The sequence below is a fragment of the Symphalangus syndactylus genome, chromosome 21 (genome assembly GCF_028878055.3).
Source record: "Symphalangus syndactylus isolate Jambi chromosome 21, NHGRI_mSymSyn1-v2.1_pri, whole genome shotgun sequence".
In the NCBI taxonomy this organism is placed as follows: domain Eukaryota; kingdom Metazoa; phylum Chordata; class Mammalia; order Primates; family Hylobatidae; genus Symphalangus; species Symphalangus syndactylus.
In genome coordinates this window covers 77284073-77300519 of record NC_072443.2, presented here as the reverse complement: position 1 = coordinate 77300519, position 16447 = coordinate 77284073, and the positions used below count along the sequence as shown (strand labels likewise).

General features: G+C 44.0%; 1 long non-coding RNA gene across 2 annotated transcripts in view; it reads right to left on the bottom strand.

Moving 5' to 3' along the window:
* Nucleotides 1-3195: 3195 nt before the first annotated feature.
* The window catches only part of LOC129471430 (uncharacterized), a 453095-nt gene continuing 439843 nt past the window's right edge, over nt 3196-16447 (bottom strand). For both annotated transcript variants that reach the window (XR_008653587.2, XR_010118670.1), the window contains one exon: nt 3196-3309. This is a non-coding gene — a long non-coding RNA (uncharacterized lncRNA). The remainder of the gene's footprint in view (nt 3310-16447) is intronic.

Below are 16447 nucleotides of genomic sequence, written 5' to 3'. Positions count from 1 at the left end.
AGTTGTGAAGGTTGTTCACTGCACAACCCCAGGGGGCACTAGTCACATAGATTCCAATGTCAGTGACTACCCTAGAAGCTGTGCAGGGCATAATCTTTATAGCCACATTTGACAGTCCTAGTTGCAAGCATAGTAACTTCAAGGATTTTACTATAATAAAAGAGTTAATAGGAGCCTCAAGCCTGAGAACATATCTCCACTCTTTCTAGAAAAACAATCATTGCTTTTATTGAGCACCTGGCTTAGGAATATATAAACATTATCTCATATAATACTCCTAGCATTGCTGTAAGGTATATTTTCCTCATTTTACTTTAAGGTTCAGAAAGGTTGAGCAATTTGCCTAATGTACCCAGCTAGTAAATATCTAAACCAAGGTTTGCCTGACTCCCAAATCTGTATTCCTCCTATTCTCCTCTCCTTTTAAACTGGTTACAAGGTTCTTTAATGATGACCCAGTCAAACATATATTAAACATTTTCTTCTGGAAACCTAATTAAAGGTAATTATATACCTTACAAGACACTAAAAATATGGCAGGCACGCCAACAAAGAAGACAGTTCTTATTATATCAATGTCTTTATGGATTTGGATTCTGTTCAGAAAAGCTCAGGCTCAAAAGGTAATTGCTGGCAGCATGCAAAATCCATCAACCCATAATTAACATATGACAATTATTCTAATTGCCTCAAACAACATTTCTATGTTTTTAATTGTACAGCAATTTGCCAATAGCATTGTTAATTGGCAATTTATATTTTAAACATGCAAAGGACAATGGGTCCTTATTTCCTCTGAGGCAACTGCATGCATTAATTGAATTTTAAAAATACATTTTCTTCTTTTCTCTGACCCCAGGACCTCCTTCAGATGGTTCTCATTGCAGTTCCTTCTGGCCAAAGCGTGTTTTCTCTAGGTAACTTAATCTTCCTTTAGCACTTTAATACATTTTCCTAACAATTCACTTAGACCAGATCCTTGTTTCTCTCTAGACACCCCGAGCAGGGCTCCTGTTGACTTCAAAGGGAAAATAGTGGGTGCAGGGAAAGCTAGGAATCTGGTTCCTGGTTCAAAAAACCTCCACACACTATAAAACCTCACTGGTGTCTTCCTGTGTGTTAAGGGCCAATTAATATATGTGAGTTAAGCCTTTGTATGAAACCACCCTGGCAACTTGTGAACTTGCTGGGAAGCACAGCAGCTAATACAAAACAATGTTTAGTGGACCCAGTTCCCATACAGACCCCCCATTTACTCATAGGGAGGGAATGAGAAGAGTAGGAATTGCCTCAAAAGGCAGAAAAGCAATAAAGACAGGCATTGACTCTCTCTTTCACTGTCTCCTCCACTATTCCTTCAACACACAATTATAAACCGCTTTGAACCAAACACTTGGCTAAGTATCAAAGATTAAAAATAATTTATCACTCAAGTATCAACTCCCAGCCCCAACGTTAAGGGTCACTTTCCTCTGTTTGGGAACGAGGTGGTATGCCTTAAACCTACATGAGACAGCCTGGCACAGCTCCTCAATGTTACAGAATCTTCCCTTTGACCTGCTGGCTGTCACCTGGAGCTTCCGAACTCAGCCCTGCCATGGGATGCTGCTTCTCGATGTGGACATTAGTGGAGGGGAGCAGGATGGGCAAGGTACCTTTAGCTTGTCCCTTCTTGACCCCACTGAAACCAAGACCAGGACCAAGACCTCTACCTTGTAAAGTTGTTCTAGAATATGAGAATTTAGGGATGACCTAGAAGTGACAGTGATGGAAATTAAAAGACAAAACTTTTAATAATGTCAAACTCTTTTTAACTTAATATAGCTGCTCTCCATAGACAAGGGGAAAGGAGAGAAAATCCAATACCTTAACAGAGATTTCTAGCCTGGCATTGTTTCTCAGACTTCTGGGCACCCTGGTCCCAAGACCATCTCTGGCAAATACAGTGGAGCTGAACTATGAATCCATATTAACTGAGGAGCACTACCTGGACCAATTAAATCAGAATATCTGGATATGGGCCCTAGGCATCAGTATATATTTTTCTTTCCCCAGGTGATTTTAATGTGCAGCTAGGATTGAGACTCCTTGCCCTTGGATAGGTCCTGTCCCACTACCAGGCCATGGAGTAGAGGAGGGGTAGGGGTGTGGGTGGACAATGTCAGCATAGGTCCCAAAGCTGGAATTATTCAGTCTAGACCGGAGTTTGCAAATTGAAAGCCCACCCACAGGCTGGATCCAGCCAGCAGATGTGTTTTGTTTGGCCCGCATGGGGTTTTAAAAAAATGAATTACTTGCCAACATTTATTAATGAGAAATATATTGCACAAAAATCTGGATATCTGGCTTCTTTTGGAAAATAGGAATATCTGACTATTCTTGGTCTGAATTTCTGTGTGACAACAATTGGCAGGAGGGAAGGAGCCACCAGCCCTTTAGGTACAGCCTGTGCTCTTGGGTTCACCATAGTCCTCACCACTCTCTGTTGTCTCACACCGGTCCCACCCCACTCATTTACCTCCCTGGCCCCTGTAGCTCTACCTAATGGGGCACAGAGAAAGAGAGGAAGCCTTGTCTCCCTTTGTAATATCCTCCCCATGAAGTGAAATCCAAGGACTGACATCCACAGGATAAGAATGGAGATAAACACAAGAGATTAATGAGAATTACAGAACAGAACTATTTTTCTATATACAACTGAAACAGGAGAGTTCCCTGATTCCCCTCACAGGACATGCAACAAGGGTGTGACTCACCTGTTCAGTCACCCCCATAGCTCAAACCCCTAGGGGAAACATGAGGATGGGCAGGTACAGAGGCTGGGGTGAGTGCTTTGGTCTCTCAGCTCTGTGGTAGTGTCTAGGGGTGGGTGCCTGCACTCCAGTGTTACCAAGCTCTTTCAGCTTTGCCATCTGCAGACAGCTTGTGTGTTAATCAGCTCGATGGACCCTCTGCCTTACCGCAAGGGCAGAGGGCCAGTGTGACAGCCTTCTGTATCCTGAACTCTTGTCCAGTGTCCCAAAAGAATCAGATCATATGTGGCCTAGAAGGATTAGGGCAAGGTTTTATTGAGTGGTGGAGGTGGCTCTCAGTGAGATGGATGGGGAGCCAGAAGGGGATGGAATGGGAAGGTGGTCTTCCCCTGGAGTTTGACTGCCCAGCAGCTGGACTCTTCTCCTACCGTCCCCGGCCAAACTCCCCTCAGCATCCAGAGGTCCCTCTTCTCTCTCTGCCACGTCATTCCTCTCTTTCTGTCTCGCATCGTTCTGCTGTCGCTGGTCTGTTGGTCTGCTGGTCTGCAGGTCTGCTCTAGAGCGTAGAGTTTGGGATTTATATGTGGGCAGGATACGGGGTGTGAGGGGCCAAAAGGCAGCTTTTTGGGCACAAAAACGGAAATGCCTGTTCTCACTGAGGGCCATGGATATCCAGGCTTGAGGGTGGGGCCTTTGCCAGGGAACCACCCTCTTGTACCCAGTATTTCCCTGCCTCTTGTCCATATCCCAACTTAATCTGCAGAGGGCTCTGCCTACAATGGAGAGTACTTAATATTGTCATCACAGAGTAGGATTGATTTGAGGCCCAACCCATTTCTATCCTTACCTCCACCTCTGTTCTTTGCTCAACCTCAGGTTTGAGCTTGCGTAGGAAAATATCCCACCCCACCCCCTTAAAGTATCTACCCATTCAATGATAGACAGCTACTGTTTATCAATGCCTGAGGCTAGGTCAGGTTGCCAGACGAGATGGTCCCACACCTGCCTTCCTGGGCCAGTATTTCTCAATGTGTGACTTCCACACCTCCTGGCAGATTTCTGTGCCCCACTCCAGATTTACTGAATCTAGATATCTAGAGGTGGGACCAGGCATCCACATTTAATGTGCCCAGTGAGTGTTCTGCTCAATAATAGCAATAGCAGCTGCACTTACTGTGTGCTTTACATGTATTGCATCTTCACAAAATCCTTGAGTTGGGTAGTAGCAGCGCCACTTTGCAGGTGAGGAAAACTGCAGCACAGAGAAGTTAAATAACTTGCCCAAGTTCACACCGCTGTAAGTAGCAGAGCTGAGATGAGGCTCATCTGTTCTAGTTGGTAAACCTCTGCTCTAAGCAATAGGGTGGCAAGTGATGGATTCGTGAGCCCCCAGGCCAAGTCGTTCAAGGAAGATGGGGTAGAGTTTGTCAGTTACAATGATAAGACATAGGCCTTGCTTTCTGTTACTAGAAATTGTTTTGAGGTAGACTAGACAAAAGCATCTTACCCATAACATATGGTAGCATATGATGAGATGACAAAAAATATACTGTGTCCCATAGGATCTGCCCTTTGCTTATCTCTCAGGGACCATCTTCCACCTGTAATTCCACCCTCTCTGCTGTCCTCCTGGTCCTTGTGCTGGGACTTAGCATGTGTTGTTCCCTCTATCTGAATTGATGGAGGGTGGGATCTGGTTGGGGGTCATCATTTGCCAAACTCTGCCTTGAACCTCACAGACAGCTCTTTCTCGTGCCTCCAGCTCTGCTCAGCTCAGCTCCTGGCTTCTCAGAAAGGCCTTTCCTGACTTCCCTGGCTAAAGTTGCCTCTTTCCTCCTCCTAGTCATCTCTTTCTCATCAGCTTAAAAAATGAATAGCGCTTATTATCTTAAGATTTTCATATTCATACTTAGTTTCTTTGCATAGAGTGGGTCTTCCTGTGCTAGAATATAAGTTCCACAAGAGCAAGGAGGTTGTCTGTGCTGCTCTTCGCTGTTTCTTCCGTGTCTAAATGGTAAATGGCACATCATAGGGTGAGTAATTGAGTAAATGACTAGGCAAAGCTCTCCCATCTCCTGTAGTACAACTCACATTTCCTTACAATGCTAAGCTAAGCGACTACAAAGATAAAATATTACCCAACTACTGCCCACAGGAATTTTAAGTTGTAGGAAAAACACAAAACAAAGCCTGATTTCTCTTTACTAGAATAGAATAGTCTCCTGTGTACAAACAACACGAATAGGATATGAATTAGGATGGTGACAGGTGAATAATGTACATAATTCTTGGAGTTAGGCATCCTTTTTTTTTTTTTTTCAGTGGAAGAAAAGAACAGATTAATTGAAAGGAAAATACATTCCACATAGTGGGAGTGGGCTCAAACAAGTGACTCAACAGCTGTTAGGCATACCCATTATTCAGAAAGTGAAATTTTCATCTTGGACAAAACTAAGGACTTCTACATGTCCTTATGAAAAGCTTAAACAATCATTTTGAGACAGCGACTTGCTCCGTCACCCAGACTGGAGTACAGTGGTGTGGTTATGGCTCACTACAGCCTCGACCTCTCGTGCTCAAGCAATTCTCCCACCACAGCCTCTTGAGTAGCTGGGACTACAGGTGCATACCAGCATGCCCAGCTACTTTTAGTATTTTGTTTTTTTGTAGAGACGGGGCTTCACTGTTTCCCAGGCTGGTCTCAAACTCCTGGCCTCAAGCATTCCTCCCTCCTCTGTCTCCCATTGTGTTGGGATTACAGGCATGAGCCATTGCACATGGCCATGATTTTTTTCTTATGTAAATAAATAAGACATTAAAACAGTTGTTAAATTATGCCTACCTGGAGTATGAAGAAAACAGTCTCCTTATACACTGGCACTAGCATGTACGTGAGAGAACAAATGTAGGCTGTTAAAACTTTTGTAAGCAGGAGCCATGGGGGCCCCACGACGACCGGAGAAGCTTCTTCCAAGGCCCCCAGGGTCAGCCAAGCAGCACAGATGGGGCAAACCCTACGATGTTCATCTATCTGCTAGAAGTTTTCCTTAAACCATACTGAAAAGAGCAGCTCTCTGTTTCATTCCCACTGAGGACTTTTAAGAGGGGACTGTATTGGCCTATTTTCATATTGCTGTGAAGAAATACCTGAGACTAGGTAATTTATAAAGGAAAGAGGTTTAATGGACTCACAGTTCCACATGGCTGGGGAAGGCCTCACAGTCATGGTGGGAGGCGAAGGAGGGCCAAAGGCACGTCTTACACAGAGGCAGGCAAGACAGCATGTGCAGTTTTCCATTATCGCTGAAATCTGCCCTTTATAAAACCATCAGATCTCATGAGACTTATTCACTATCACGAGAGCAGCATGGGAAAAACCGGCCCCCATGATTCCATTGTCTCCACCTGATCCCTCCACAACACATGGGGATTATGGCAACTCTAATTCAAGATGAGATTTGGGTGGGGACACAGCCAAACCATATCAAGGACTTCATCCCAATTGCAGATGGAATGTGGAATGGGAGTGGATCTCAGCATTTCAGGGAGTGCAGCTCTGACATATGACTGACTCTCCAAATGTCCACTGGGTCCCAGGTGGTGTTCGTCCCATGTGGACTTTACTACATGAACTCTCAGGCTGAAGGGAGTTTTGTTTAAAAAAAAAAAAATGACAGCAACGGTGCTGCCTAAGAGGCCTGTCACCTGAGGCCTGATGATGAATGCTGTGTTCTCTGCAATTCTATTTCAGCCAACAAAGTCCCAAAGGGTGCCTTGAGAATTAAGGCGAAAGCAGCAATGTCTAAGTGTAGGATTCCAAAGTGAAGATCTGCTTGTTTCTCTGGCAGACAGGCCTGTTTTCCTTAGTGCATTAACAATGTTGCTCTTATTACATTAATTATAAGTCGTTAAAATGACTCAAGGGTCACTTTCTTGTTCCCTAGCACCCAGAGCTTTAATTGAGCTTTGATACACACTGGCTCCATAGAAAGTGACAGGCGGGCGGGCAGGGGGCACAGTGGAGGGGAGTACAAAGATGAAGACAGGAGGGTCTCCCCATGCTGGGGCTCCCAGTTGATCAGGAGGATGTGTGTGTTGGACAACGTATTTAGATACTAAGATACTGAGAAGGTGGGATTTTCAAATTTAAGTTTTTCCATTATCACTGAAAAAATACCAAGTAAGCTGCTCTTTCTGGCTACCAATGGTTACCACTCATTGCGTGCATAATTTGTGTCTTACCTAATTTAATTCTTAGAGGCAACCAGTGAAGTGGGTTCTATTATTGCCCTGTTTCATGGATGAGGCAACCAAGCATCAGAGATGTTAAAAGAAGCATGTGCCAGTTCATACAGCTGGTAAGTAGATAAGCTGGGAAACCGTTTGGAGCCTATTTAAAATCCATACACCTGGCCACTAAGCCCCTTCTGATGAAGCCCTTCTGGGCTGATCGACCCTTAGGTACAGGATGTGATTAGATCACTCTCTGTGATTAGAAGGGCCCTCCTCTCCCTACTACCTCACATGCTTTGCTTCTGAGAGCTGTGATTTTACTATTAGAGATTCATTTCTTTGGGGGGAAATCTACATCTCTTGGTAAATTGCAAGTGCCCCTTCAGAGGACTAACACATTACACCTTCATCCTTTATAAACTGCTCACTGTCATATTGTAAAGAGAGACCATGGAAAGGATGGTCCAGAAGGTTGGCATAGTTTAGATAGTGATCCTCAGAGGAGTCCCTTGTGAAGCTTGCAGTTTGGGGGTCCTGGTACATCTGGCCGTAGGGCAGCGGAGCATGGACAGAGGAGACGAGCCTTTCTCTTCTCCACAATTTGGCTTCAGACCACCACTGATATGTGACCTCTTATTGGGCACCTGGCTATGATACATGTCCCTGCCTCCCTTGGAACAGGTGGGGTCGCACTGAGTTCAGGCTGGTGAACTATGAGTAGATGTGAAATGAGTCAAGGAAGAGAAGTAGGGATCCCTAAGTAGCCACTGCATGGACTCCCCACCCACCCACCACACCCTCGTCATGAACTATGATCTGAGAGAGGAGTAGACGTGATGCACAAAGCCTCTGAATTGTGGGGAGTGTTCATTGTGGCAGTAGCTTACCCTGCTGCATGGCCTATGATTTCCCCACTGTTCTGTCCCCTTGACTTGCCAGCTGTCTGCTGCTGTCCTCACAAGCCGTGTGGGAATAAAGAACTGTTCATTTGGAGTTGGCTACAGCAAGGTTTACTGGGCTGCACAGTGTCCCCTCAAAATTCATGTCCTTCCCAGAATCTCCAAATGTGATCTTCTTTGGAATCAGTGTTTTTGCAGATGTAATTAGTGAAGGTGAGATTGTACTGGAGTAGGCTGGGCCCATAATCCACGGTGACTGGTGTCCTTATAAGATGGGTTGGGACCCAGAGACAGAGGGAGAACATCATGTGATGATGGGGTGGGTATTGGAGCAATGCATCTACGAGCCAAGGAATGCTGATTGCCAGCAACACTACAAGCTAAGAGAAAGACAAGGGACAGATTGTCCCCTAGAGTCTTCAGAGAGAGCACGATCCTGCCGACACCTTGACTTCAGACTTCTAGCCTCTAGAACTGTGAGAGAATAAAGTTCTGTTGTTTAAGCCACCAAACTTGTAACTTCTTATGGCAGCTCTGAGAAATGAATACACAAGGGAGTCAGCCACCATCACTTGCATCTGGCAGAGACTCAAAGACTGCCAGGGGTGTCTTTATTGAGAGAATAAGGGAAAACTTCAGGTGTGCTCTGATTGGAAGTTGTAGGCATAGGGCAGCTGGGGTCATGCCCACAGGAAGTGGGGCATTTTATGTGATTGGTTTGAGACCATATTTGGCTTTTTCTGGTTGGTCTTTTTTTTTTTTTTTTGAGATGGAGTTTTTGCTCTTGTTGCCCAGGCTGGAGTGCAATGGCATGATCTCGGCTCACCACTGCCTCCGCCTCCCAGGTTCAAGTGATTCTCCTGCCTCAGCCTCCCGAGTAGCTGGGATTACAGGCATGCACCTCCATGCCCGGCTAATTTTGTATTTTTAGTAGAGATGGGGTTTCTCCATGTTGGTCAGGCTGGGTCTCAAACTCCCAGCCTCAGGTGATCCACCCTCCTCGACCTCCCAAAGTGCTGGGATCACAGGCGTGAGCCACCGTGCCTGGTTCTGGTTGGTCTTGAGTTGGAAGTGGGGACAAAAAATAGAGAACTTGGCAGTCGTTGACCGAGTCCTGACTGCATAGATTGTGGTTTGGTTTCCTGAAGTGGCTGCTGCAGAGGTTGTGGTTTGGCTTCCCAAGGCAGTTGCTACAAAGATTGTGGCTCAGGATTCTGTTGTCATGTATGGTCTCACCACTGCCTGTTTATATATTCCCTTTCTCCATCAAACGCTTCGGGGCCAACATCCTTTGAGAAGACGTCACTTATCCCCACCAATGCCCCCAGCGCATTTCCACATATGTCCCTTACCCCTCCTGGCTCTTCTGTACTTGCCTTTCATAATTTTATGCATTCTTCCCCTTTATCCTCCCTTTCTCCTTCCTCCTCCTCCCCTTCTTTAGAGACAGTATCCTTACTAAGTAACCATTAATCAATAAAAATGATAATAGCTAACTCTTACTGAACACTCTCAACATGCTAGAAATGTACACTGTCCTTTTAATCATTTCAACAACCCTGTGAGTTAGATATTAGTAGCTCTGTTTTGCAGATGAGGAAAAAATAGCTTGGAGTAATTAGGCAATTTTCTAAGAAGTAGAAGAGCTAGGATTTGAATTTAGGAGTACCTTTTTTCAAGTTCATGCTTTTTTACTCTTCACGTTACCTTTTAATCATTTTCTTTATATAAAACTAATAACCTTATTATAATTATTGTATTACTATTGTTAAATGTATTTTTCATTTCTGCAAAACCTTTTCAAGGTTCTTATTACAAGAAAGAAAGTTAGCAGTTTTTTTCCTGATATAATGATGGTTAAAATTGGAAGAGCTGCGGCAGACGGCATTTCAGAAGGAACACTATATATTTAAACAAGGGTTGTAATTTCAAAAAGCTGATATTATGTAACCTCAGAGCAGAGAGCTGATGAAAACTAACTTAATGGCAAGAATTTTATTTTGTTATTACAGATTTAAATTTTGATTGACTCAGCAAAACAGACTATTAAGCAGCATTGAAAATCGATGTGAAAAGGGTTTCTGTGTAATATGCCCACTCATTAACTGAAGTTTGACAGAAAGCAGGTGCTTCATTGGAATCTAATTATAGAGATTGGTTCAATACAACTCCAAATTGATTACCCATAATTCACATTATAAAGACTATAGAATCATGCCTATAGTCTGTCCTCCAAAGAACATAGTCATCTATTTTCAAAATCTCTCCAGTGACCTCTAGCCCCCCAATTTTTATTTCACTCTGCAGAATTTAAAACTAGGGGTGATTGCCTTTGGCTAGAAGAATCTATTAAACACATTTGTTCATTAATACAACAAAAATTACTGCACCCCTGTTACAGGCAAAGCACTGCATTAGGCAACATGGGAGCTACAAAATAAATCATACACCAGAACTCACAGCCTTGGAGAAAAGATCAGGTATACATCTAAGTACCTAGGCAATGATTTCTGTCCTTTATGAGATGTCCTCAAATTATTTAATACCCTTCCTGTAGAATGGTGAGGGTCCACTTCTCCTTCCCTTGAAAGCTGGCATATGACTGCTTTGGGAATTAAAGTAAGGCAGAAATGATGCTATGTCAGCTCCAGGCTGCCTTTAAAGGGATTAGCAGCTTCCATTTTGGTCTGTTGGAGCCTGGAGCTACCATGTACAAATGCCCACTAACCTGAGGATACCATGCTATGTGGAAGTACATGCTAGGCATGTGGAGAAGCTCTGGAAAGAGAATGGGCAAGAGGGATGCCCAGTTCCACTCAGGTGAGGCTCCAGAAATCATGGAGCAATGATAAGCCAGCCCTGTTTTGTCCTGACCTAAGTTTTGACTCGGAATTATGAAATATAAAAATGATCATAGTTTTAGGCCACTACGTGTTGGTGTAATTTGTTCTAACAGATAACCAAATGTGCTTAGTGTCAACAAAAATGGACAGATGAGGGCCCTGAGAAATTAGAAGAAAAATGTATTTCTAGCCTTTAAGGTGGTGGGAGAAAACAGGGAAGGTTTCAAAGCAGTGGTGACATTTGAGTTGAGCGTGGAAAACTTTAGGATTTGGAAATGCAGACAGGAAGGGATAAGGATGCTCCAGGCAGAGAAAATAATGTTGACAAAAATACAGAAGTGAGAAAGTGTCTGATGCATTTGGAGTGTTACTGAGCACTGGGCTCGCTGGGTGATGCACACAGAAACCAATACTTATGGCACTGACTTTTGAGATAAGTAAAAGCTTTATTGAGAGTTGACGAGCAAGCAGACAGGAGGCAGTGCTCAAATGTATCTCCTCTATAGGGGCGGGGTGGCCGGGGGGTCAAGCTTTTAAGGCATTTCTAAGTAGTCCCAGGTGATACCAATGCAGCTGATCTGCCAAGCTGGTGGTGTTAACAATTAGTTTTCATTGCATGTGCCTGAGTGACATGACTTGCAATTTTGTGCCATCTGTAACAGCTTAAGCAATGTTAATTGGTTTGAGCTGGTCACTCGGTTGCAAGTGGTTCATTTTGACAAAAGAAAATAGTTTGCAAGAGTGAATTGTGATGATATGAGTGAAAGGAAGGCTGAAAGTATCACCAAAGCCCCAAAAGCCTTGAAGGCCAGGGTGAGGAGTTACATTCAATTATGTGGATGAGGAAGAGCCACCCCATATTTTGAACAGAGAACTGATATTGTTAATCTTGTGTTTTGGAGGAAGTTAATACACTTCCATTGAAAGGGGGAATTAAGGAAGGAAGGAGGCCAGTTATGACAGCTGAGTAGTTAGTTGGAGAGCTGGAGGCCCAACCTGTTTCCTCTTTGGGGTAGAGGCAAAGTCCTGGAGGGACTGGGTTGGCATGCAGAATAGTGGCCCCTAGAGATGCCCACATCCTAGTCCCTGGAACCCATGGGCATGTCATGGCAAAAGGGACTTTGCAGATATGATCAAGGTTAAGGCTATTGAGATTAGAAGTTTATCCTGAATTACCCAGAGGGGCCCAATTTAATCACATGTCCTTAAAAGGGAGAAACCTTGGAAGCTGTGGTCAGAGGAAGGTAGGACTGTGGAAGAAAGGTGGGAGAGATGCAGAATGACAAGGACTTGACCTGCCATTCCTGGCTTTGAAGATAGAAAATAGGGCTAAATGCCAAGGAATGCAATCATCCCTAGAAGCTGGCAAGGGCTCTCAGTTTACAGCCAGAAAAAAAAATTAAAACAAAACTAGGACCTCAGTTTTACAACTGTGAAGAACTGAAGTTTGCCAACAACCCAAATGAGCAAAGGATCCTCTCCCACAACCTCCAGAAAGAACACAGCCCCACCAATACCTTATTGTAGCCCAGTGAGACCCATGTCCAGCATCTGAACTCCAGAACTGTAGGATAATAAATGTGTTGTTTAGCCACTAAAACTGTGGTAATTTTTACGGCAACAGGAAACAAGTACAGACCTCAATTTGCTAATGACATTTATTGGACACCACTGCACTAGAAACCAGGAGCTGACTGGCCTCTCTTGAGCTGCAGCTCCGTTTGGGCTATGGTTCTATTTCCCGGCTACATAGAAACATTGGCTTTTTGTCCCTGCATGTTCTTGATTCAGCCAGGTGACCTTGATTAACTTATCTAAGCTCGTTGAGCTTCAGTTTCATCATCCGTTCAATGAGGAGGTTGAGCAAAAACAGCTCCAAACTTTACTTTTTCTCACCATGACATGCTTGATGGAGAATGTTCCCATCTTCCACTCACTGACGGGCATAATCTAGGTTTGGGGAAATTTCCAGCACTCTAGAAATAACATTATTTCCTCTCCCCATCAAAAAATCAGGCCGGGTGCAGTGCCTCACACCTGTAGTCTCAGCACTTTGGGAAGCTGGGGTGGGTGGATCGCTTGAGCCCTGGAGTCCAAGCCAGCTTGGGCAACATAGGGAGACGTTGTCTCTACCAAAAACAGACAAAATAGCTGGGGATGATGGCATGTGCCTATAGTCCCAGCTACTCGGGAGGCTGAGGTAGGAGGATCACTTGAGCCCAGGAGGTCAAGGATGCAGTGAATCAAGAATGTGCCACTGCACTCCAGCCTGAGCAACAGAGTAAGACCCTGTCTCAAAAAAAAAGAAATGAAAAAAGGAAAAAAGTATCCTCATCTGAGCTGGGTGCGGTGGCATGCACCATAGCCCCAGCTACTCGGAAGACCGAGGTGCGAGGATCACTTGAGCCCAGGAGGTCAAGGTTGCAGTGAGCTGTGAACGTGCCATTGCACTCCAGCCTGGGCAACAGAGTGAGACCCTGTCTCAAAATAAAAAACAAAAAATCACATCAGAATATAAGTGATAAGTGATGTTTTGATAGGGATAACCTTATATTTACTCTAATTTATTGAGCTTAGTTGCAGGGTTTGGACATTTATGTATACATATCATAATATTTTACAAAAGTGGCACAGAATTACATTAATGTAACGCACAACAAGAAATCTATCATCGGCTGGGCATGGTAGCTCACACCTGTTATCCTAGCACTCTGAGAGGCTGAAGTGGGAGGATCATTTGAGCTCAGGAGTTTGAGACCAGCCTGGGTAACATAAGGAGAACTCATCTCTAAAAAAAAAAAATAAATAATTAGCCGAGTGTGTGGTGGCAGACGCCTGTGGTCCCAGCTACTTAGAAGGCTAAGATGGGAGGATGGCTTGAGCCCAGGAGGCTGAGGCAGCAGTGAACCATGATTGTACCACTGCACTCCACCCTGGTGACAGAGTGAGACCCTGTCTCAAAAAAAAAAACAAACCAAAAATCTCAACAACAACAAAACATTGTATATCATAAATATAAGCAATGAAGTTTTATTGTTAATATCAAAATACTAATAGTAGATGTGAGCACTGGGCTAGACATTGGTAATACTCTTCCTAGTGCTGAAATCGAATAGTTTTAGGAGTTGAAGAGTGGCCTGAATTAGTTGAGGGGGAACCACTTGCAGCTGAAAGGGTGGAAGAAGGTAAAGGAGTAAGAAAACATTTTCTAAATCCTTAAAAACAGAAAATCAGTTCCTCCCCCTGAGTCTCCACCTGCAACCAAACTGAGCAAACCCTTAATACAGCAATAGTATTAGACTTGTAATTATTTCATTAGGAAATGACACACAAAACTTCATCCTGAATTTGTGGAGGGAGCTAGGGCCAAGGGCCTTCTAGTAATTCCGAATGAACTTTCTACTGAATAAGAAAGAACCAAAACAGGGTAGCAAGGAAACCAATCAATATCGACAGCAGGCCTGCCTGAGCTGCAGTCTATTTAGTGGCCCTGGAGCTGTTTCATGTTGAGCATCTGTGCCAGAAATAGTTCTAAGTCTTGATATTTCAATATTTTCAAGGCAGTTCAATTTGAGTTAGGTGCCCAGACACAAAGCACATGAATTTCTTGAAAAAGGGATGACACGGTGTTGGGAAAGGAGTCCTTTACATGGTGTGGCTAAGACCTGGGCCTTGGGGGTCAGACATCCCAGTGTATGAATCCCAGTTCTGCCACTAACTGTGAGTATGACATTAGGCAAGTTACTTCACCTCTCTTGACCTCAGTAGCCTTTTCTGTAAAGTGAAGAGAATCATAGTGCCTTCTTCATGTACCGAGGGCTTAGACAGATGCCTGGTGGGAAGTGAGGACTCAGTGTCAGCTCTCACCATTATCAAGACCACAGATACCTCAAGGAAAAGCCTGCCAAGTGGGCTGGATGGGTTCTTGTCATGCATTATATTAATGAAGTTCCTTGCCTGCTTTGTAAAATATATGGGCGTTTATGCATAAAATTTCAAGTCCTTTATCTATGCGCTTATGTACTTTTTGAAATCTTCTATAGTGTGGCTTTCATGGCATTTCCTTCTTTAGATGCTAATCTTTTTTTTTTTTTTTTTTTTTTTGAGACAGTCTTGCTCTGTTCCCCAGGCTAGAGTACAGTGGTGCGATCTCCCGGCTCACTGCAGCCTCCGCCTCCTGGGATCAAGCAAGTCTTGTGCCTTAGCCTTCCAGGTAGCTGGGATTACAAGTGCGGCACCACCACACCCGGCTAATTTTTTTTTTAGTATTTTTAGTAGAGACAGGGTTTCCCCATGATGTTCAGGCTGGTCCCGAACTCCTGGGCTCAAGTGATCCAGCTGCCTTGGCCTCCCAAAGTGGTGGGATTACAGAAGTGAGCTGCCGCGCGCAGCCTAGATGCTGATCTTTTTAATGTATGAATTGAACTCGACTTTTGTTGAGAACAGGATTATACTTCTGTTCTCCTGGCCCAGTTCTCAGAGCAAGGGTTCCATCAGTTACTGGAAATCTGAAATCCAGTTAGAAGACCTTCCTTCCCACTCCATAGTGACTTGCAGTAGAGAATGAAGAACACAGATAAACAAACCAGAAGAGGTGCTTTTGTTTTTGTGCAAATGACACTGTTAGTTCTGAACAGATGACTGGACCATGAAATTATTAGAATAGCACAGCAGGTCTCTGGTAAGAGTGACTCAAAGTGGTTGCCTTGCTTTCTGTAAACACCAGTGAAATTTGAATTGCACAGAGGAGAATATGCATTGGAATGGGGAGTCAAGGGTAATGGATTCTAATTCGTCTTTTGCCAGAAATAGTTATATGACCCTGAGCAAGTCACTTGTCCTTTCTGGCTTTAAATTTGTCCTCCATAAAATGAAGAAGTTGAACTAGATCAATGCGTCTCATTCTGGGACATGCAAAACATGAGTGCTGTGTGACACTATTTAGGTAATTTTGCTATGTACTTACTTTAATATGCACTTAAAAAATATACGAGGTAGCTGGGCATGGTGCCTCAACGCCTATAATCCCAGCACTTTGGGAGGCCGAGGTGGGCAGATCACTTGAGTCCAGGAGTTTGAGACCAGCCTGGCCAACATGGTGAAATCTTGTCTCTACTAAAAATACTAAAAATTAGCCCGGTGTGGTGGTGCCGCACCTGTAATCCCAGCTACCTGGGAGACTGAGGCACGAGAACTGCTGAACCCAGGAGGCAGAGGTTGCAGTGAATCAAAATCGTGCCACTGCACTCCAGCCTGGGAGACAGAGTGAGACTCTGTCTCAACAAAAAAAAGGAAAATGTACTAAGTATATCAGCCCCATGATTTCATGGATCTTACTGCTTAAAATGAAACTAAACATATTTAAGTTTAGAAAGAAGAAGCAAAAACAGGTGTAAACATTTTGTATTAGACACTGGGCTGATCTCCTGATATATATATCCCAGCTGATGATGTTGGGTGGTGTGTATCAATCATGTTTTCTATTTTGCACACTTTATGGTGCTTTGATATCTGGAGGCCTTTCCATTCCAGGAAGGGACTGCTTCTCTCAAGATTAGCTAATTCCTAGAGATAGCAAATGACTGCTTTAGAACATGCCTTTGATATGCAGACCAACCAATCCTGTGTCCATACCTCCCATCCACCTTCTTTCATTAGGCTCCTGCAGTTTGGGACACTAGCCTCCTGCCCTAAATCACACTGGGCCAGGTACAGGACA